This window comes from Camelus dromedarius, chromosome 6 (genome assembly GCF_036321535.1).
Source record: "Camelus dromedarius isolate mCamDro1 chromosome 6, mCamDro1.pat, whole genome shotgun sequence".
NCBI classification, from domain to species: domain Eukaryota; kingdom Metazoa; phylum Chordata; class Mammalia; order Artiodactyla; family Camelidae; genus Camelus; species Camelus dromedarius.
This window is the reverse complement of record NC_087441.1, coordinates 27,160,646-27,183,042: the sequence shown is the minus strand read 5'-3', so window position 1 is coordinate 27,183,042 and position 22,397 is coordinate 27,160,646. Positions and strand designations below refer to the sequence as shown.

Here is a 22,397-nt window from a genome sequence, read left to right as displayed (position 1 = left end):
CTTAGGGGTTGCCTCTCACACTCATTTTGTGTTTAATGGTGTGAATCAGCATGACTCCAGGGCAGTGGTGCATGCGAGTTAAGGGTATAGACTATAGGTACTACTAAACTGCATGGGTTGGAATCCTTGTTCTGCCTCTTACTAGCTGTATGACTTTGGATAAAGCACAGATTTCTTGTTGTTGCTGTTGTTGTTTTTAAACAATCACTTATACGGAACTTTCTATATGTCAGGCACTATTTAAGAACTTTACAGGCCTGGGGGCAATGGGTGCAGTGGAGCCAGGGCCAAGCAGACCATACCAGACTGACCCCAGGCAGCAACAGAATCATTCCTAAATTCCTGGAAATTCCTCCTTAGATTGCTGAATTTTAAACAGAATTTTGTGAACAGCCTTTCATCTTCACCTGGAAAAGAAAGATGGGGAAAGCTGCGGCAGGCCACACCGTGTCCATCACCCAGGATGACCTGGGAGCTGACTGTTGGGAAATCTATCCTAATTTTGTGAATGGTATAAGTGAGAAAGAACAGAGATGGGGACCCCAGACGGTGCAAGGTCTGGGCACCAGGAATACATGACTGTACACAAACTGAGAGAGAACGTGTTTCAAGAATACGAGCCCCTCAAGGAGAAGGAGCTTGAAACAGAACCAAAAGCCTCCTGTGGTTACGGAGGGAAGCTCAGTGTGGAGCAGGACAGCATGGACAAATCAGCTGTCCACCATGAATATCAATCAAAGCTTTCCAAGCACTACTTGCAGGTCGACCCCAACCAGGGATTTGGAAGTAAGTTTGGTATCCAGGTGGACAGAGTTGACCAGTTGGCTGTGGGCTTTGAATACCAGGGAAAAACTGGGAAACATGCCTCACAGAAAGACTACTCGAGTGGTCTTGGCGGCAAGTACGGGCCTGCAGGCCAACCGTGGGGGCAAGAGCGCGATGGGCTTCGATTACAGGGCAAGACAGAGAAACACGGGTTGCAGAAAGATTACTCCAGAAGTTTGCGTGGCAAGAATGGTATCGACCAGGCAAGGTGTATAAAAGGGCTGGCTTTCAGTATCAAGGCAAAACGGAGAAGCAGAGTCCCAGAAAGACTACGTGAAAGGCTTTGGAGGGAAATTTGGTGTGCAGACAGACACGTGTGCTCTTGGCCGGGATCACCAGGAGAAACTGCAGCTGCATGAATCCCCCCAAAAAACACTACATCAAAGGATCTGGCAGAGAATACGGGGCACAGAAGGACGGGACGAGTAAGAAGGCTTCCCCCTTTGAGGACGTTGCCAAGGTAGCCTCCTCTCATCAGAAGGCTGCTCCTGTGGAAGCCGTGAACAGCAGAACAAGCATTGTTGGAGCCGACTGGAAACCTCGCGACTGGAAACCTCGCGAGGGAAAGACCAAGAGGACGAGAAGACAGGCGGAACTGGAGCGAGCCGGCAAAGAGGAGAAGCGAGTAAGAAGAGGCCCAGAGGCCGCGGCACCAGTGAGCCGGGGCCCCTAAGCCCACGCCCACCGCGACCTCAACGCCTCCACCTGCTCGGCAGAGGCCGCCTTCACTCCGGGTCCACGAGGACGCAGCTCCTTTCCAGGCCCAGCCGAGCCACAGGGGCCCCGCGAGCCTGAGCCGGCGTGCAGCACGAAGGCCGCTGACTCCCCAGAGGCCCGCGCCGGAGGTCGCCTACGAAACTGCGGAGACCCCGGGCCACCATCCGGCAGAGGGAGATAGATGCCTATGACCAGTGTGAAAGCGACCTCGGAATCACAGCCATCGCCCTTCGGGACCCCCAGGCTGCGGGCGGTGACGAAGTCTCCTTCCACCCCGACGACATCATCACCTACGTCGCGATGATGGATGACAGCTGGTGGCGCGGGCTGTGCCATGGCAGGTACTGGCTCTTCCCAGCCAACTACTAGGAGGAGGGCCTTGCAGTCCTCACGCTGCAGACCCTGCCTTCCTTATGTGGGTTTCTTCAGGGTGAGGAGGGGAATAGACAGATTGCCTTTATATTTAATACTTTTGTTGACGCTTTTGAAGATATCTAGGCCACAGGATTTCCTAATATATTGTAATCATGCCCCTTGGAGGACTCGGTGATTTATACATTTAAGGTTTTTGTTTTAATTAATTAATTAACTAATTAATTAATTGCCAAATCGACTGTCGCATGGAGCCACTTCGGGGACCTTTGGTTTGTCGCCGGCAGGCGACAGCCCGCTTCGTCGCCTGCCGCTCCGTGGAGGACGTATAAGAGTGTTAGGGAGGAGTCACTGTCCTCAGGGGACCCTGTCTCGAGTCCTAATATTTGGAGGAAGGGGGAAGATCTTGATATAAAGTTAGAATGAAGGGAGATCGCTGGAAAGTGTAGGAGCTTTAAGGTCACGTGGAAAAGCCTCTAACACTGTAAAATTTCGTGGTATTTGGTGGATTTTAGCAGAGGCCCCTGTCTTCTTCCCTCACCACCCCCTCGTCTTGTACTCGTTCTCCCGCCTCCCCTGACGCCCGTATGCCAGGAGGGCTGCTGAGCCGCTGCCCCGCCCCTCAATGCAATGTCGCCCAGCCCCTTAAAGACTGCCCTCCCCTGCTTGTCTCCGGCTCCCCGGGCTCGGTGGCCCCGGCTTGCCTGCCCTCGGCTGATGTCCTGTGGCCACCGGCTTTGTGGTAAACGGCCACTCTGCTGCAGGAAGGCAGGTCCCATCCCTGTTGTAAACTGCCAGAAATACTTCCCATCAAGGGAGCCGTGCTCTTTTTGCCAAAATAGCATAAGTGATGGCAAAATTTGATTGATTGTCTTGGCTGAGAATATGAAGCAAACACGAGTGAGTGCTTCGGCCCAAGGTGCCCCCATAGCAGCTCTGCGTGGTCGCTGTGGGGAGCCCGTCCCCCTCTCGAGGGACCAGGAGGCTGCACCCAGTCAGGGCTGCGTCCTTCGGGATGATCCTGTGGAAACATCTCAGGTGCTGGGGCATCAGTGACTGTGGAGTACATGTTTTCTTTCCTGACGTGCCTTTGCTTTACCACAGTTAGGTGGGGTTTTAGGTTTTATATGCAATTATTGTATCTAAATTTCTGTAGGACACCTCATAGGTATGATTTTTTTAATTAAATATTAAAAATAAACTTTTTTCATAAAAAAAGAACTTTACGAATACAAGCTCATTTAATTTTTACAAGCTGGGACAGTACTCTCATTATTCTCCATTTTTTCGGATGGGAACATTAAGGTGGGAAAAGCTAGTGGGGCATATTGATTAAGAATGTGGGACTGGAGTGGCGTTGTCTGAGTTCCTACTCCAGATTGACTGCTTTTTGTCTGTATTTGACCTCAGGCAACAAAACAACAACATATCTTACCCATCCCATCACCATCTTTCCATTCTTAGAGATTTTTTTTAATACCAAGAGAATTGGAATGCCATTCCATTGGAATGATAAGTAACAAACTCGTAAATAGAATAAATTTAGTTTTTTAAACAAACTACTATGTTCTCCTCGCTCTTCTTATTTTGTAATGTACAAGTAAGAATTTCAGTGTGGTCTTGCACCAGCATGGACTAGTATTTGGGAACCACTGTCTCACTAGTCTATTTCTGGAGTATCATTGCTATTATAGTTAATACTATTATATGTAGAGAGAGAATCATTTCATCGTTTTATCATTATTGGCCCAGTCTGCTTAAAAAAAGAAAAAAGAAATGGCAATATCATTTAAACAAAGAAACAAAACCCACGTACTCTTATTTGTAGAGTAATAGGACTTATTCCATTAACTTCCCTAAGATATATGGAAAATTCTAAATTTAGTCATTCCAGAAAGTACATATTCATACCATAAATTATACCTCCCTTAATTTCTGGATACCGCAGAGCACGTCTTTGAGCAAACAGCATCTCTGGGATTCGAGGTAGTTCTGTTCTGTAGCTGTGTGCCAATCTGTAATGATCCATAGCTACATACACTGCACTGTAATACCCCAGCTGTCAGCCAACCAGAAAGCCCCAGAGACTTCTCCAGACATCTGAAAACACTGCCGTGAGGGGAGCTCTGCCTGGCTGTTTTCCTTTCTCCCTGGGAAATATGGCCAGTTTATTGCTGTCCTATTCAGAGGCAGCAGGAATGTGGTGATCTAGTCTTCTAATGGACTTTCTGTAACGTTTCTCACCAAGAATTACTAAATACCCTTGACCTTCATCAAGTAGTGCTCTTTTCCCTCAGTCATCTTTCACAATCTGAAAACATGTCAAGATAGGATGGAGGCTGAAGGGATTTTGTTTTTCTTTTAGGAATGGGCTGGGATGCAGGGCTTATCTCCGGGGCAAATGTTCTTAGCAATGGAACTGATTTGATAGATGTTGCATGTTAAGTCAGTGGCATTTTTATCGTCTCATTTAGAAATTGTGAAAAACAGCAGGTCATCTGTTGTTTTCATTCCTCTATGTTTTTTAGGTTTTTTTTTTTTTAATCCAGCCTTTTTGGAATTTCTTGGATTGTACATCTATTCATAGAGCCCTTTTCACATATACATTGAAAGGAAACTTGTGGGTGGCTTTTAAATTCCCACTGTGGACATGGACTGACATTTAAAAAAAATTCCATTCATGCCTTGAAATTAATGGAAAAATCAGTGCTTTTAAAAACTGTTTTATTTCCAAGATGTTTGCCTGCCAAAACTGAATATGATTTAGTGTAGGTTACTCAAAGTTATGTGTAGAGGGAGTTGGGGTGAATGGTTTATCAGACTCACACTCCTGTAGGCTAAGACCTTTGGTTTGGTGTGTTAATGGAAATGGGTTGCAAGCACCATGGTCGGTAACGGTTCTGGGCTTCCACATGGAGTGGTTCAGGCCACAACTCAAAATTTCACTTTCTATGTTGAGGGTAGATATTTGAGCGCCCAAGAGCATAAACACTCTTTTTAGACTCTTGTTTTTTACTTTTTACTTTTTCCACTTTTCATTAACACTTTTGTTTCATTTCTTTCTACCAGCTCAAACAATATATTCAAACAGAAGGGAGTTCTGGATCTTCTTTTAGGATCCTGGACCACCTCGGTTCCAGTGACAGCCCATGTTGTGCGGCTTTATCACTGGGGCTTTAGTTTTCTCAAGTTCTATACATTTGACTTCTATTATTCTCAGTAGAGAAAAATTCTAATCAAGGAGAAAATTGGAAAAAGAGATAACTTTGATGGAATATTTGAATGAAACACAAGTTAGTAAATTAATGCATGTTCTTAATTCCCTTCGTTATTTTTGCCACTAGGCATGTTTCAAATGTAGAATTATATGACATCCTGGGGAAATTTAGGAACCAAACATTTCTGCAGCAGAGTATTCTTACAAAGTGAGATCAATAAAGATTAATGACATTGATATTTCTTCAGCAAAACATGAATCCGTACAAAGTGGTATAACTACCAAAACATCATGTTAGTTAAGATCCAGTTTGCTACCCATGCTTATGAAGCACTTTTCTCTTTTCAGATCTTTTTTGGTTTTTGGAATTCAGAATTATAGATAAGGGATTATGGGCCTATGTTAGGAAATTAATTGGGATACAGCTAGTAGAGATCAACATTAGTCTTATTTTTTACTTTTACCATGAAAATAAGATGGGAAATTAGACATGATATGTATCTACTTGATTTTATGAAATCATCCTAAGCCTTCAAATGAATTAAACGTGGGTAACATCCACTGACTGCCTCTCCAGGTAGAATTGACTATTCTCTCATTTCTGCTCCCATTATGCTAAACAAATTCTTTCATTCAGTTAAGTATTTATTGAACTTGTACTAGATGCCAAGTACCTGATTTAGGTAAATGGGGATATAAGAATAAATATGTCACTTACTTATCACTGTCCTTATTGAACTCACTAGTGAAATAAGGAAGAGAGGCATTATGCAGATGTTTGCAAATTAGCAGGGAGACTTAACCTAGTCTTGTGGTTTAAGGAAGAACTCCCAGAGAACAGGTATCTGGACTGAAATCTGAAGGATGACATGGCGCCAGCCAAATGAGGAAGGTAGGGAGAAGCAGTGTTCCAGGAAGTAGGCATATGTAAGAAATCCATGCAGTGAGCCCCCAAATCTAGTAAGTTTGGAACATAGAGAGCAAGATGGGAAGTAGCCAGAGAGGTGGGTTCCGGGTCAGACAGGACAGGACCATAAGCCATATAAAAGGGTTTGGACCCATTTGTTACTATGTTGGTCTTCTCTGCAAATGAGATGTTCTTTGAGTCAGGGACTATATTCTATTCTTTGTATCCTAGATCTCAACACAATGACTAGCATGTGGTAAAAGAATATTTATTGAAGGAAGGAAGGAAGGGAGGGAGGTAGAGAGGAAGGAAAGACTGAAGAAAGGAAGAAAGAAAAGAAAAGAGAAAGGGGCAGGAGTGAATTTAAGAATGGATGACTAAATATAAACATTGAGGAAAACTTGAGTATGAGACATGGTGTTGATCTTTTTTGTTTTTTTTTTTTTGGTGTTGATCATTTTTAAGAGTGAGGGTGATGGTTTCTCAACTAAGGGTTCAGAATCTGAGTTTTCAGATAAAGCTTTAACATATTCTATAGCTTCAGGCAAGTATCGTTGCTGTCAGGACCTGTTTCCTCTTCTGCAAAATGAGGTATTCCATGTATCATTTCTAACTTGGGAATTCAATAATTCTATAAAAAGAGCTTTCAAGTGAGCATGGAGCAGATTTCTGTCATTTAGAGCACAATTGGTTGCAAATTGCAGTGTGATTCTTGTGGGTGCCACATCATGAGGAAGAGATGGTGGGGAGAGTCTGTTTTCAGGAAGGTATATGCCCACATACATAATCTAAACTTTTTGATTCATCTTTGATTGAATATTCATCCTACTTCTAACAATATAGTTTGAAGGGCTATTTTTCTTCCAATTTATATTCAGTAACGCCCTCAACATTTCTTAAATTACTAGTGTCAGTTAAGACAAGAACAAAACAAGAATGTTAAAAATACATGGTGTCTCTGTGCCATTGCCACAAAAACTGAACAGCCAACTTGCCAACAAAGGCTTTCTTTTCAGGGAAGATAATTTGCATGTGGGGCTTCATTCAAGTACTTTGAAAATGTGTCCAAGGAAACGTAGCAATTGAAATGATTATCAGAAACTGGTGGTATTTCATTCTAAATCACTAATTTCTAAGACACTGTGTGAAAGCTAGAAGAGGGTCAAGGAAGAGTGTTTGGAGCCTTGTCTGAGTCCTCCAGCACACAGGAAACTTTTGATTATCCTCTGGCTTGGTCCATGGTATCTTGGTCTGTTTCCCTGTTGTGTTCCTTCAGTGTTTGCAGGGAAATTTTACATGACTAGGCTTAGAACTGAGAAGAATTTGTGTGGGTGTGTACACATAAAGCGATGTTCGTAGTCGCTGATAGTTTGGAGAATGAGGTTGGTGAGGCTGAAAGTCTCTGGAGCCAGTGGGCTTAAACATAATTTTTTTGAGTTAGATTTTCCACAAGGGATATGAAAGAGAAGAGGCCAGATCAGTTTCATAAAGGTGCAGACAAAACTCAATATCTTAGCGTTTATGATATGGTTGAAATAGTGAACTGCTGAGGCAAGAATGGGGAAGTTGAAGTCCAATGTCACCTGCAAGATCTTGACTCAAGTTGCATGACCTTGGGGAATTTCCTTGATCTCTCTGGGCCTCATTGTCCTCTTCTGTATGATGAATGAGTCAGACAACAGGAAGCCCAGAGCATCTCATTTCTAAGTTTCTAAAGTCTTATTTCCTATAAACTCAAGAAGACATTCAAAAATTTTACAATTGCATATTTTGTTTTGGAGTTAAAATTGTAGTCAACTTACTCTAATGAATGTTTACACCTTTTATTTAAGGACAGACTGTCAATTTCAGTCAAAAGAAGCATAACAGCTTCTAGATCATTAATTATCTTCTCACTTTGGGAGAATCTTCATTTACTTTCCCCGATGACTGTGCTTTTAATCACACAGCCCAAATGTGAAGAATCAGTTGCTCTAATTACAAACATATTGACTGTTTTCCTTCTTGCATACACATGCACATTTATTTTTGGTTCACTGTTTGAAATATTTTTACTATTATGAGCTTACAGCTACTTCATAGTTTAAAAATAATATTTTTCAGGCACAAGCATGCACAACAATTATTAGTTTATGAGAAATGAAACAGAGGCATTGATACAGTCTGGAGTTTCTAGGAAATTTACTCCAGGAAGTCAGCATTCCCTAGAGTAAACGTCCATCTTTCCACATTAACACTTCACCGGAGACACATTGTCCAAGTCTGCTAGACTCAACTCAAGAATAGAGGCTTCAACACATTGTAACATGACTAGTAGCAGTGCATTATCTTTCTGATTTTGTTTGTTTGCTTGTTTCTCCCCTGTACTCCTGGGATGACTTTTTGCCTGGCATTGTACTGCTCCAGAGTAGGTGCTGAGATTCCTCTTCTATAAAATGAGAGGAAAATGGGATTCTGCCTACAAAAGAAAAAGGCTGTAAGAAAAACATTTCAAAAAGATTCTTAATTCTCAGAGGAAGGCAATGTATAAATATAACTTGTAATTTAAAAGATTTAGTCTCCATTGATGATCAGAAAAACTTGATGTGGCTTATAGTAAAATCCGTAAGTGCAATGAAACAGGAAAAGCATTAATATAAGAGTAAGAAAACCGTAGGAGAGAAACAAGCCGGAGTTTTTTTTGCTTGTTTTTAATGTTGTTCTGTTTGTTTGTTTGTTTTTTTAAAGATCTGAAGATCAAACAGTGAGCTATTACCCTAGAGAATTTTTACATACTGACAAAATTTGTTTTACTGTGGGATAGGGCTGTTCAGTGGAATTACTATGGGATGTGAAAGCCTCTGACTTGGAGGCTGCTGAGCCTGGCAAGTAGTCACTATCAGCAGTTACCATCTGACAGTTATTCTGTGGCTTAAGAAAAAATGGCTTGTGGTCACAGTCCAATCCCTGCTGGACAGGTATCCACATCATAAGAAACCACCACTAAATCTGGCACTGTGACGAACTATTATTGGCAGCAAAGAGAGAAGGGCCTGAATCAGCACTCAGACTTGGGAGCCCTGACCATCTAACCTGGTCACTCCGGGTCAGGGCTGAGAGAAGCAGGTTTGCAGGGTAAAATGGGAGCACGAAAGGGCTCATACAGATCTACATACCAGAGGATCGTTCTGATTTCTAGGCTTTCTTCTCTGGCACATTTTTAGGCGCTGAATTTCATAAAGAAAAGGAAATCACCTCTCTGTTTATGCTGAATGTGATCTTTTACCAGACGATGTAAAAATATAAGCAGATCCTCCAGGCAGTGGATCCAAGCACTCAAGTTTGTTTTTTAAGCAGTCACTGTGCTGAGAGAGCACACATATTTACAGAATGGCAAAGTAATGATGAAGAAAAGCAAAGAAATCCATGCCCAATGTTCCCTCTGCAGTGACAGCATGCCTTTCAGTGAGCTGGCAGGTTCATGGGCCGTTCCTGCTGCCCACCTCAAGGGCAGCAGAGGATCGATGGTGGTTCTGTCCAGAGAGTGCAGTTCTCAAGGCCTTACTTTTCTTACACTCGATGTCCTCCTCAGCCCTGGCATCCACTGCAGAGAACTGTAAGTGTCTTATTCTTCCAGTAGGAGCTCACTTTGCTTCCTTCACTTCTCCATATCTGGTTATTTTTAATCAGCACACAGTAAAATACATCCCCAAATGGAGAGAGCATACTGATGGATCAAAGGGGTTCCAAGGGCATTGCCACCAATATGTCAACAGTAGACTTTACCTGGCCCAAGGGGCCCAACAGTCATTAAGCAGGGTAGCAGTCAGGGGCACCAGTGAGCTCCACTGTGTCACAGTTAACATTGACCCCAGTAGGGTGGGTGCACCTCCTGCTGGTCAATAAATGAGGGAAATTTAATGGCAGCCTTTGAGGTGAACCAATGTTTTATTCCTTGGCCAAGATTGAAAAACGTGACTGGCTGTAAGGAGCAGAGGGGAATATTTAGGAGCGTGGAGAGGCGGGCAAAATGCTCGTAAAGAGCTTGGAAAATGCTTATAAACGTGGCTGAAAAGAGACGAGGCATTGGAAACAAAAGCAGATTTTCCAAACCAAATCTCTGAGATGCAATTACATTTCTTTTTCTTACTTTCTTTCTTTTTTTTTTTTTCTGGAGACAAGCTCTGGTTGAGCTGTGTGGTACAACAGCTAACAGCCTTTGCCAGAAGGAGTCAAGTAAACACAGCAAAGAAATGTTTTTCTCCTTTAGGGAATATTGACTTTTCTTTCCTGTGACTTTTTTTTTTTTTTAACCCTACCTGGAAACAGTCATAGTTGTTAGAATCATATCAAACTAAATGCATGGAAATGAATTAGCCTTGAAAGTACTTAGTATTAGCACATGGTGGAGTCAATGCAGTCAACAGAACTTAGAATAAAGTTTTGCGAGGTTTCCCCTTTTTCTTCACATTGTATTTGCCGAATTTCTTTGGATAGTTGTAACTTTTTGCATTTAAATGAAAGATGTTGTATCTGCTTTTACACTAAATTAAAGACAAACTTTTTTTTTGCTGTGTTTCAGTACAATTTCAAAGTAAAAGGAACAGAATATAATTGTAAACAAAAGAAGTAGGACTAAAAGGATTAAGGCAGATATAATCTAATTGCTAGTTTAAACATAAATGATCATGGTTGAAGTTAGAATTTAATTTCCAATGGCTCACGATACTTAAAATACAGTCACCTGTCTTTCCATAACAAAAAAATGATTTTCTTTACTTTTTCATCTCAACTTTTGACTCTTAGAGTTTTCTCTGTAAATGATTTTTAAATTGAAGGAAAGTTATAGGAAAAGGCTCAGTAAACTTTTAGTTCTTTCTCATTACCTCAATAAATATTTAGGAAACATCAGAGCATGCATTATCTAATATTTCTGGTAATTTAAAGTAGTCATGTACAAAAGAAACACTTGGCCTCTACTAAATACCTAAACACTTCCTATTTTACCAGTGTATTTTCCCATTATAATGAAAGTAGATGTCCTTGAGGGTTCTAAATCCTTCAACTTGAAGCGGACTAGGAGTTTGTAGTGTTTATGCCATTAAAGCACCTCATTCATGCTACTTCTTTTAAAGAAAAAAGCAGCATGCTCCCTTAAGCCTCAAAAAGCAATACATTAAAAGCTATAACACAGCGACGATGAACGTTTAGATTGCTTTTCCCCCTGGTGAACAACTGACTGAGTTCTACCACCCGGGTTCCCAGTTAGCATTCTTATCTCCAAGGGCCATGCTTGGGGAAGGCGCATGTAAAAGCTCCAGCCACCACCAGGGGGCGCCAAAGGACAGCACCTGTTTGCTTAATAGGCTAAAGGGCACTACAGGAAGAGTAGAAGAAAATTACCCCGAAGAGGGGGAAATCAGTACTTGGATCCACCTTGGGCGGTGGTGGAGAGGCTTCTTATGATTTGGGAAAAGAGCCTTCAATCACTAAAGATAGACAAGACCTTTGCAATCATCTGGCAAACCTCTTTATTTCATAAAGGAGTCTACTGAGGTCTAGAGAGATTCTGGGACTTGTGCAAAGCCCCCACCGGAGGTTGAGGCAGAACTAGGACCAATAGTGGGGTCAGAACCGAGGGCTCCAGATTTTCCCTTCAGAACTTCCTCCGTTCCCTCTTGCTATTGCCTCACAATGAAAATGCTGCAAGGGAAGTTCCCACATTGATTCCACCTGGTTTCCAGTGTTCTTTGCAACACTTTGATGGCTGGAAAACCATCTCCTTCTCTGCACCTCCAGGTTTTCAAGAAAAGATGTTGAGATTTTCTCCTTCCTACTCCATCCTTGGAGATTCTCAGGGAAGGGAACAGGATTCACTCCGAGGACTTCGTGTTCTATTTAGGGAAACCACATTCCTATTGGAGTGTGTTCTAATTCTCTCCTCACTTTTTATCTCTGCTTTTCCAGTGAGCACCAGCTGCAGAATCTTTCTTATTTCTGTAGTCAGGACCCTGCTGGCCTCTTGTCAAAACTAACAAAGTCTCTCATGCCAAAAAATACATTAGGAACTAATATTTTAAAATATATTGAAATGTCTGTGTTATAATGCATGCTAAAAACCCATTTTCAACTGATACAGATCCAAAGTTTCCAGATAAAACCTATGTTCTTGCTTCATGATAGAGCCTCTGCTTTCTCCATCAGCAGCCAACTTCAGGCACATATTATGGGTCTAGATGGAAAGCCCACCGCATAACAAAGATGAGAGTCAGAATCAGAACTGAAAGCTTTTAGAGCATCTATCGATTTTAACAGGCCTGGTCCATAAAGGCGGCTTCAGTGAGTCCACTTCTTTCTAATTTGACAGCTGCTTTGCTATGGCCAGAGCTTGGACTAATGAGGTTACAGCTGTCAGGGTTAATCAACAGATCCAAATACATAGTAGGAATTGGGTAGCTGGTTTCAGTTAATTTGTGCAAATGTACAGATTGGGTAGGCAATATTTACACTGGTGACTCAAAACAAACTTTCAGGCATGGAGCCAAGTATGATCTCATCAGTTTTCAGCTCTACTCTTGGGAGATAAGACACAAATTACAGAAACAGGAGATGGAGTACAAAAGGTTCAGAGCTCCAAGCTACCCATGAAAAGGCCATTTATCTCCAGCATATTTTCCTCTTCATCGAGAATTTGATTTCATTTCCAATGCTTGAGTCTGGTAGTTCCTGGACAAGTTCTCAAACTGTCCTGATGATTCAGCTTGGGATTTGTGTGTCTTTTCCCCTTGCCCTGGGACTTTATGTAAGAGCTGCCCCTCCCCCGACCTGTGCACTTATGAGAGCATCCAGAGTGAGTCCATGATGGCTGCACATCCATTTTGTTATGAAAACATCATTCTATTAATATAAATACAGGCTGCATTTGCCAGGGCTAACTAGAACAGGTGCAAAGTCTTTAGATGCTTGCTTGTACTGAGCAATGAAAAGAGTGGACAAACAGTTTTCTGTGGTGGCACTGCTGGTGTCAATGTAACATTCATCTCTGTTGCATTCCTTGATGTTCATGGAAGGTAGCCCAGGAAACTCAATACGACCAGCTTGGAGGGTAGAGAGGGAGGAAGGAGGAAGAGAAAGATAGCGATGACATGGTCTCTAGGATTCTGTTTATGCAAATACTCTCCTCTTGATCTGGGGCTCGCATGGGTTATGTATAGAGTGCCTTCTGTCAGATCTCCTGCTGTGAGTTACAGGATGCTGCCAACATAAATATTCTGCTGATTCTGAATTTAGAAAACAGCTTAAAGGCTCCTGATGTTTCTCTTCTTCCTCTTTCTTTCTTTTTTTTTTTTTTTTTAAATCCTATCCATGTGACTGCCACTGTGTGGCTGGTGGTTTCAAATTCACTTTGTAGTTTTCCAGGCAAGAGAAAGTCGTTGCTGAAAGGCACATCTGGGTTCTTGTCCTAACATTAGAATTATCTCAAGATTTCATGGAGTGAAAGCATTAAATGCATGTATCATTTGTAGAATAAACAATATATATATCTTTATAAATAAATAAACAGTAAATACCCTGTGTGATAGTCGTGGATCTTAAGTGTGGGATTTTACACTTTTGGGAAGTCCATCCTCAGAAGTGAGTTCCTAAGGATACGAGTGTGTATATATATGTATATATAAATACATTCATATATAGCAGTTTGGGATTAATTGTTGCCAATTCCATCATGGTAGTCTCTCCCACAGTGGTAGGCAGATTTCTAAGATGATACCCAGGATTTCTGCCCTTTGGGGTACACATCCTGTAAAATCTCCTCTCCTTGAGTATGGGCAAGACTTGTGAATGTCATGAGATAGATATCATCCCCAAGATTGTCTTGTGTTATATGGCAGAAGAATTACATATTAAGGATGTAATTAAGGTTTTTAATCAGTTGACTTTGAATTAATTAAAAGGGAGATTATTTTAGTGGTCTGACCTAATTAAGAGAGCCTTTTAGAAGAGGGACTGGGGCCCTCCCTGGGCTCCAATAATCTCCTCCTGGCTTTCAGGAGTCAGTGGCCATGGTGTGAGAGGGCTTGTGAGAGGCCATGTGTGGCAAGAACTACTGGGATGTACAAGGCTGAGACAGACCCCTCGTTGCCATCTAGCAGGGGCCTCAGTGCTATAGGAGCGGGGAACTGAATTCAGTCACAACTGTGTGAGCTTAGAAATGGATCCTGAGCCCTAGGTGGGATTATTGCCCTGACACTGACTTTGGCCTGATGAGACCTTGAGCAGAGAAGCCAGTGAAACTGAATTGATAAATGAGTGTCACTTTAAGCAGCTAAGTTTATGGTAATTTGTTACGTAGCAATGGAAAACGAATACACCCATGTTCTGTACAAATTGTATCTAGGCTTTGAATATCGACAGGACTGGCATTCTAAGAAAGGGAAAAGGGTACCCGCACTGTGCATGCCACAAATTACCTGCTACAAAGAACATCCAATTATAAATGGTGGTAGTGGTTATTCCATTCTTGTTAAACGTCTCATTTTCTTCTCTGCCTTAGGGTTGGGAGCTACTCTTTCATTTCTCAAAACGGATAGGAGTTTGTCTGAATTCTGATTTAAGGCTTCAGAACACAATACCATAATCAAGATGCATCATAGTTTTGTTATGGGATTAAGTAATTCTTCATGAGGATTCCCAGCTCTTTCTCTGAGCTGCCTTCCAAGAACCGTCTAGCTTGTCGCTAGACTAATCTTTTGGCTTTTTAATAAAGGACTAGAAGGGAAAGGAAAGGAAAGGATGACAGGAGGCACAAATGCCCGAGTTGGGCATTGTGTCCGGCAGAATTTGTTGTGGCCGGGATCTTCCAGACCATGAAGCCAGGAATCCCTTATCCCTGATTGGAGGAGCATTGTGTAGCAGGTAGTTAGTATTAGTGAGTAATTTTTAATTAACTATATTAAACAAAGATACAGATGGCAGGAAAATGAGGATTTTAAGGAGGCACTCTCTGCTTGGCAAATCCCCTTCATGTATTAAAAATTGAAATATATGACTGAGATTGCTTTGAGATGACTTTTGTAGACTGGATGGACTCTGTTCTTCGAACTGTGACATCACTCAAGGTCTGGACCCTGGGGATCAAAGACTTGTAAACATAAACTGGGCACAAAATCTTGAGTGCTGATGACATTCCTGGCACTGGACCCTTATGGTCACCATGATGCAGGTCCTGCTTTAGTGCTTCTTATGTCGTGGGAGGTCATACCAGGAGATCACCTGTTGTTGATATGGGTGGAGGAGAAGGGCCGACTCAGACACACCCACAGGCTCCAGCAGCCACACCATGCGTGGGCTGGTGTGGTAGCCAAGCAGCCAGTGCGTGTCCAGTTTGTTCTCCTGAGCAGAAGTAAAACAGAACCACCCAACTTTCTCCTTACTACAGTGAATCATTGATGTTCTCACCCCTGACTTCAACCCACAATTTACAAATCCAGTGTAACTTCTACTATTCTGAGTCATATACAGGAATGCAAAGCTGTAAGGAGAAAGGGAAAAGCATGGTTTATATCTGCAGTGATTTTTAAAATAAATCACCAACATACAAAATGTGTAGGGATATATGAAAAGGGAAAGCTGCTCATTCTTTTTAGAATAAATGTTAGCAAACTATAGCCAGTGGGCCAAACCCAGCCAGTTCCCTGCTTTTATAAATAAAGCTTTTTTTGGAACAAGGCCATGTTCGTTTGGTAACATAGCACTTACGGCTGTCTTCATGCTACTGTGGCAGAGGCGAGTGGTTGAGACACAGACTGTCCAGCAAAGTCTAAAGTATTTCTGCCTGTTCCTTTAGAACAGAGTTTGCTGACCCTTATTTTAGAAAGGCTTCTCTTATTCTTGTTATCATAGAAAGCCATGGAAAAAAATCTTTGTGGCAGGAGAGTTTGGTAATTTAGGAAGATTGAAGAAGAGAAAACATTTATATGCATCAATTTGGAAAATGTCTAGCTTGGAAAAGTAATTAGCAGTAACTGTGCTTTCTTATAACCAAGCTGAAGTATTTTGCAAGCATTACTCCATTGCGCCCTATAGTAACAGTATCAGATTCTATTATTCCCACTTTACAGATGAAAAAACCTGAAGCTGAAGTAGGACAAGGAACTGGCAAAAAACTTTTACATATGGGATTCAAACCCATGTCTCCATGTCCGTCTGAATCCAGAGCCTGGGATCTGAATATCACACTACCATAACGTGTCAAGATGATAAACCCCGAGACCTCCTACACAGGGCAACCAGAAGAGAAGGAAACCTTTGTATTTTTAAGCCAAATGCGTATTTTGGGAAGGATAGTATACAAAACAGTGTAGAATAAAAAGAAAGGATTTATTTCACCCACCAAGCATGCCCTTAACAATATAATGGTTTTTCAGTATGTCTTGCTTGAAACTTCCTATTTTTATTTCTTGGTTTGGAGGAACAAGAGCCATTCATTGATCCAGTAAACATTTACTGAGTATTTACTGTGGCAAGGCACCCCACCGCCACAGAAGGCCATCCTTTCCTCCAGACGGAATGATGTTTACTCACATAAAATTTTATTTTCACCCTCAGGACAAGGGGAAGATGATGCTTGCCAAACTGACACATTTGTTAGGCCCAAACTTCCAGTTACAAAGAGTGGGCTGCTTTGGTAAGATTCATGTGTCGAGGAGTCTCCTGCCTAACCTCGGAGGTCAGTGTGAAGCCCTCAGTAAATGGCCCTAGAACTAATAGGATTGGTTTGCCTGTGAGTGAAACAAGGCTTTCATTACTAAGGTTTGGAAAAAGTCTCTGAAGGCCATTGAAAACGGGATCAGGGAATATCAATTATAATTTTTTTTTTTTTGCATTACAAGATTGCAATTTCTCCCTGAAAATATGTTTAGAGCAGGAGTTCTCAACTAGGGGTGGGATTGGGGGTGCTTCTGCCTGCCAGGGAATATTTGCAAACATCTGCAGACGTTGTCACAGCCCTGGGGAGACTGCCACTGGGACCTAGTGAGTAGACCAGGATGCTGCTAAACATCCTACAATGTACAGCACGGCCCCAAACAAAGAATTCTCCACCCCCAAATGTGAACAGTGCAGAGGTTGAGAAACTGGGGCTTAGAAGTTTTATTAGCTTTTGACAGTGATAGAACACTTACCCAGTTTAGATAGTCATGTAGATAGGAGAGGCCAAGTCTGGTTTGCTTAAGAAGAAGCTGGGTAACAGCAGAATCTAGTTCATACTTGTGTTACTACCTCTGACCTATTTGTTGGCAAAGAATGAATTTCCAGATCCATCTATTTTTTTTTAATATCCTGGAACTTATCATTAGAATTTATGTTCCTTTCCTAGGGCTGTAACAAAGTACTACAAACTGAGTGGCTGGAGCAGCAGAAATGTGTTGTGTCAGAGTTCTGGAGGCTAAAAGCCCAAGATCCCGGTGTCGGCAGGCTTGGTTCTTTCTAAGCGCTGTGAGGGAGACCCGTTCGGTGCCTCTCTCTGAGCTTCTGGTGGTGTGCTGCTCCCCTCTGGCTTCTGCTGCTACATCCTCATCTCTGCCTTCATCGTTTCCTGGCATTTCCCTGTGTGTGTGTGTGTGTGTGTGTGTGTGTGTGTGTGTGTCTGTGTCTGTGTCTGTGTCCAGTTTCTCCTTTTCATAAGGACATTGGTCATACTGGATCAGAGCTCACCCTAATGACCTTATTTTAACTTGATGACCTCTGGAAAGACTATCAGTAGATAAGGTCACATTCTGAGGCACTGGGAGTTAGGATGCCAATATTTCTTTTTTGAGGGGTTGGTGGGGAAGGCACAATCCCACCTGTATAACATCATAGGCCAATACTATTTTAGAAATAGTTCAGTAGTTATGCATTTCCAAAATTTACTGAGGGCCCACTTTCCTTTTGAGACTCAAGAAAGGCAGACATTTCCAAGAGACTGAGTGTGAGAGATTTAAATGCACTTTCCATGGTAAAATGGTACAATTGATATGAAAAGGAATTAGCGTTCAGTTCATTCACGGCACGTTTCACTACCACAGTAAGTGATTTTAAAACTCTTGTAAACATTGAGTCATGTCTAGTATACAAGCAATAAAGAAGATAACTGTGCTTGCAGAAAAGCTGTGTTTCTCCTGAAACTGAATATGAGCAACTTCATTTGCGCTTCAAGAGAGATGGAGTTGGGCGGACTTGCTCCCACTGTCGTCTGTCCACTTTCCTGAACCGTCTCCTCGCAGCTTGTGGTCCCCCTTGGTGGTCAGTGGGAGGCTTAAACAAAAGAGCCCAATGTGCTCGCTGCAATCCTGCCACCCTGAAGTGACCAGCCAAAATTACCTGTGACCTTTCCCAGGAGTGTGAGCAGAAAACCCTTCTGGAGAGAGGCAGCGATAAAGAAATTTGGACTTCATTTTTTCATGGGTTTGCTCATAGGAATGTTTATTGGCGAGACACTAAGAATAAACCCAGTTGTTGAAGAGGGAGCTGGGAAGTTGACAAGCATGGCTAAACCCGGCAGAGAAATTTGATGAGGAAATTAGATGCTGTGTAGATGGTGTGTAGTGATTAGTCTTCTGAAAGCCAGGATTATTATATAAGTGAGTGGGGGAAGGGCAGCTCATTGTGTCCAGCAGATTCCGTTTATACAGGTATTCTTCCAGCTAATTGAGACCCATAATGCTGCATTTGTGTATAAATTTCTCACAACCCCTTTTCCATGGTGTACTTTAATGAGATGAAACAGCAAGGCAGCAGCATGTTCCCTTCAAAAGTAGACCTCAGCAAAAGGAATTAAGATTAATAAAAAAGTACAGCTAAAATCTATTCCTGTAGTAGGGTAAGCCAATGCATTTTAAGCTTTATATGTTCACTATTAATTAAGGCAATGCATTTTAAACTTTGTACGTTAATTATTAATTAAGGCAGTGTATTTTAAACTTTATATATTCCTTAATATTTGGATTGGAGCATACTTATGGCAATGAAGAATTTTGGTCTTATAAGCATATAACACAGAAGAAAAAAGATGCATTAAAAACTCTCCCCAAATGAGCATTTAATAATCTTATTCAGTGACTTCTATCCCAGCCAGCAAATACAGCTTATATTTGCAACCTCCAATCCTCACATAATTGTTCTTTCTGAAAGGCTTTTCTAATTTTTCTTTTATTCATCCGATCTGACAAGATAATATGTAATGGGCTTACCTAGCACGATACCTGGCGCTTACTAAGTCCTCAATAAAGTGGATTATCCTCTCCTCATTATAATTCCCGTCTTCACCCCAGCTCCCACTCCCGTAATCACACTCGGAAAACAAAGATGCCATGTGTTGGCTAAAAATGGTGTAAAAACTTGAATCTCGGCTGTGCCCACGGTATGACTCTGTCGGTGCTTTGCTCAGCACCCTCTGCACCATCACATGCAGCCAGACCAGCTGCAGATTAAATGGCTTGTTTAAACTGCAGTAAACAAATTTTATATGTGGATTTCTTTGACAGTCATTATGACCCTTTAGTGGGAAAAACTCAACCTTAACATAAGTAAAAATTCAAGTGACTGCAAATCTCGTCCATGTGTCAGATTGTACAGACCAATTTTTCTGTCCAAAGTTGCAAGATGCAGGGAGAAGGCATTTTCCTGTCTAATGTCAAGCCTGAAACTAGCAAAATGACATCTTGAGGTGTCTCCTAAAACCATTTCATCCTTTATTTTTAAAAATTATGCATTTCATCTGGTTGTTAGTCATTTAAAGAACTACAGTCAGCCCTCCATCTCGTGGGTTCCTCAATTCATGAAATCAACCAACGAATTAAATATTTGAAAAAAAATTCCAGAAAGTTCCCAAAAGCAAAACAGATTTGCCATGTTCCAGGCAATTATTTACATGGCATTTACACTGTATTTATAATTATTTACTTAGCATTTGCATTGTATCAGGTATTATAAGTAATCTAGAGATAATTTAAATTATATTAGAGGATATACATAAGTTATATGCCAATACTATGACATTTTATACAAGGCACTTGAGCATTCATTGATTTTGGTACCCGCAGGTGTCCTGGAACCAGGGGACAACTGCATTTGTTTTTGCAGATTATTGTTTGTTTAAAAAATATACTCCCAGGTCACTAATAAGAGAAGGAATATGGGTTAGTGCTGAATGAATTTTCTGGAGCTTAATTAGCTAATAAGGACAGTTATACTGAATCAATCCTTGTCATAAGCAAGATGTGCCACAGAGACTTCTCCAAGTCTCTCTGTGTTGAAATTGCGTATGATTGGCTTAGAGACTGTCACTGGGTGATAGATGTCGTCACTATCATCAATAGACTTTTCTCCTCTTTACTAATACAGCCCAACATTTTGTATACACAGAGTGAAATGAGACACAAGCCAAAAAACAAGGAATTTCTTATCAATGCTGATGTGCTGTTTAAATGAAGTTAGCTCATTTAATGTAGAGTATACTTGATGTAGGCTCTACATAGTTTATGAATGCATGCCATTTGCAGTAGTAACAGCAGTCAAATTGCACATATTGCAAAGAACTTTTAAGTTCTTTACATATCTTTACTCACTTTTTCTTTAAAAATCTGGTGGGCAAAAAATATTTTTAGTCTTACTTTACAGATTAGGAAACCGAGGCCCAGAGAGCTTCAGTAATTTTCCTAAGATCACACAGCTAGTAAGTGGCAGAGCTCAGGTTCAAACTCAGGCTCCAGATCTCATGCCCTTCAACACTATACTACCTCTTAATGAAAGGAAGGAAGGAGGGAAGGAAGGAAGGAAGGAAGCAAGCAAGCAAGCAAGCAAGCTCATGAGGGAAGAAAGATCTCAAGAGAACAGTCTCAGATCAACTTCTTAAGCTTTCATTTTAAGAAATTAGAAAAAGAAGTGTATAAGAAACCCAAGAAGAAGAAAATAATTAAAAGAAAAGATCAGAAATCAATGAAATTGGAAGCAAAAAACAATAGAGAAAATCAGTTGACCAGCTTAGACATGAAACTAGACAAAAGAGTTTGAGTCTGTTTATGCATTGCATTCAAATAATTGATTTTATTTTTTAATTCATAAGGTGGAAAATTCATTTTTAGGATCTTAATATATTAGCCCTTCTTCTAAACCATCATATCAAGTCACTGTATTTATAAACTACTTAGAAGTTTGTAAGTTTCACTGTTAGAATGAGAGTGTTCTGTAGCCCAACAATTTTATATTTAAATAAAAAGCACATGCTTTGAATATGTATTAACATCTTGTGCACACCCATTCTTCATTTCACAGTGGTTTCACATATTGCCGAATTAATTGTTTTAGGCATAAAAATAATCAGCTTTTTCTGAAGTGAACATCTTGCCTTACAAAAGATGTGGAAGAAGTACAGTGCCATTGAATTAGTCACGAATGCTTGCTTTGTTTTTCTTGCAAACTCTGCCAAACCAAAAGTGTTTCAGGGGTTTATTTTACCTTTAAATGGAAGGACCAATTCCTCAGAGGGAAATTATATTTTGCACATTACAGTTAAAAATTATGTTTATTTTATTTTATTTTTGCAGCAGAAGTATTGTGACAAAACAATTTTCTCTTGCAGTCATTATTTGCCAAGATAGCCTTGAAAATGTTACTCATTTTCCTTTCCGAGGACTCTGTTATTTCAAGTATGTTTTCTCTATTTTTTTTTGCCAGCTGTGCAAATTTTTATAAAACAGCTTCAATATGAATCTTTTATGACTGTTCTCCAGTCATCTGAGTTATACTAAGCACGAAAGGCATAAGAGATATCCACTTTGGATGCTGGCTCTGAGGGAGAGCAGCATGCAATCTACACAAAGGAAACTCAATCCTCTAACAGCTAATTAAAAAAGCATTACTTTCCACCAGGGCTGACCTCTAGCCATATAAGGGATAAAGATGGCTGTCTGTCAATCATGTTTACCTAACAAATTCTGGCACGGGATCATGATGAATGGACAGATCTAAAAAGGGACGATATTGCTCAGAACTCCTAGGTACTCTTAATACCACCTTTAAAGAGGCAGAAGACCTCATCAGTAATTTGAAACCCCTGCCTCAGTGCTAGGGCTACACCAGGGCTAAATTTGCCGAGGACAGCAGATACTAGATACAAGAAGGCAGGAGAAACATATTTTCACATCTGCAAGGATTTTGATGTAAGTGTATTTAAGATAATCATAAAGAGTTCAGGTACCTTAAAGTTTTTATTCAGATATTTTCAAGCCCTCTCACTCACTTACTTGAGGGGAAACCAAAGACCTAACAGTAGATTGTATTTGCTCTCCCTGGAGTGATCCCCAAATCTACTAGCAGGAAGGAGTCCCTGAAGTCACT

General features: G+C 41.1%; 1 pseudogene; it reads left to right on the top strand.

Annotated features, from left to right (window-relative positions):
- On the top strand, positions 1 to 2,028 carry LOC116154424 (src substrate cortactin-like; annotated as a pseudogene).
- The last annotated feature ends 20,369 nt before the right edge of the window (positions 2,029 to 22,397 follow it).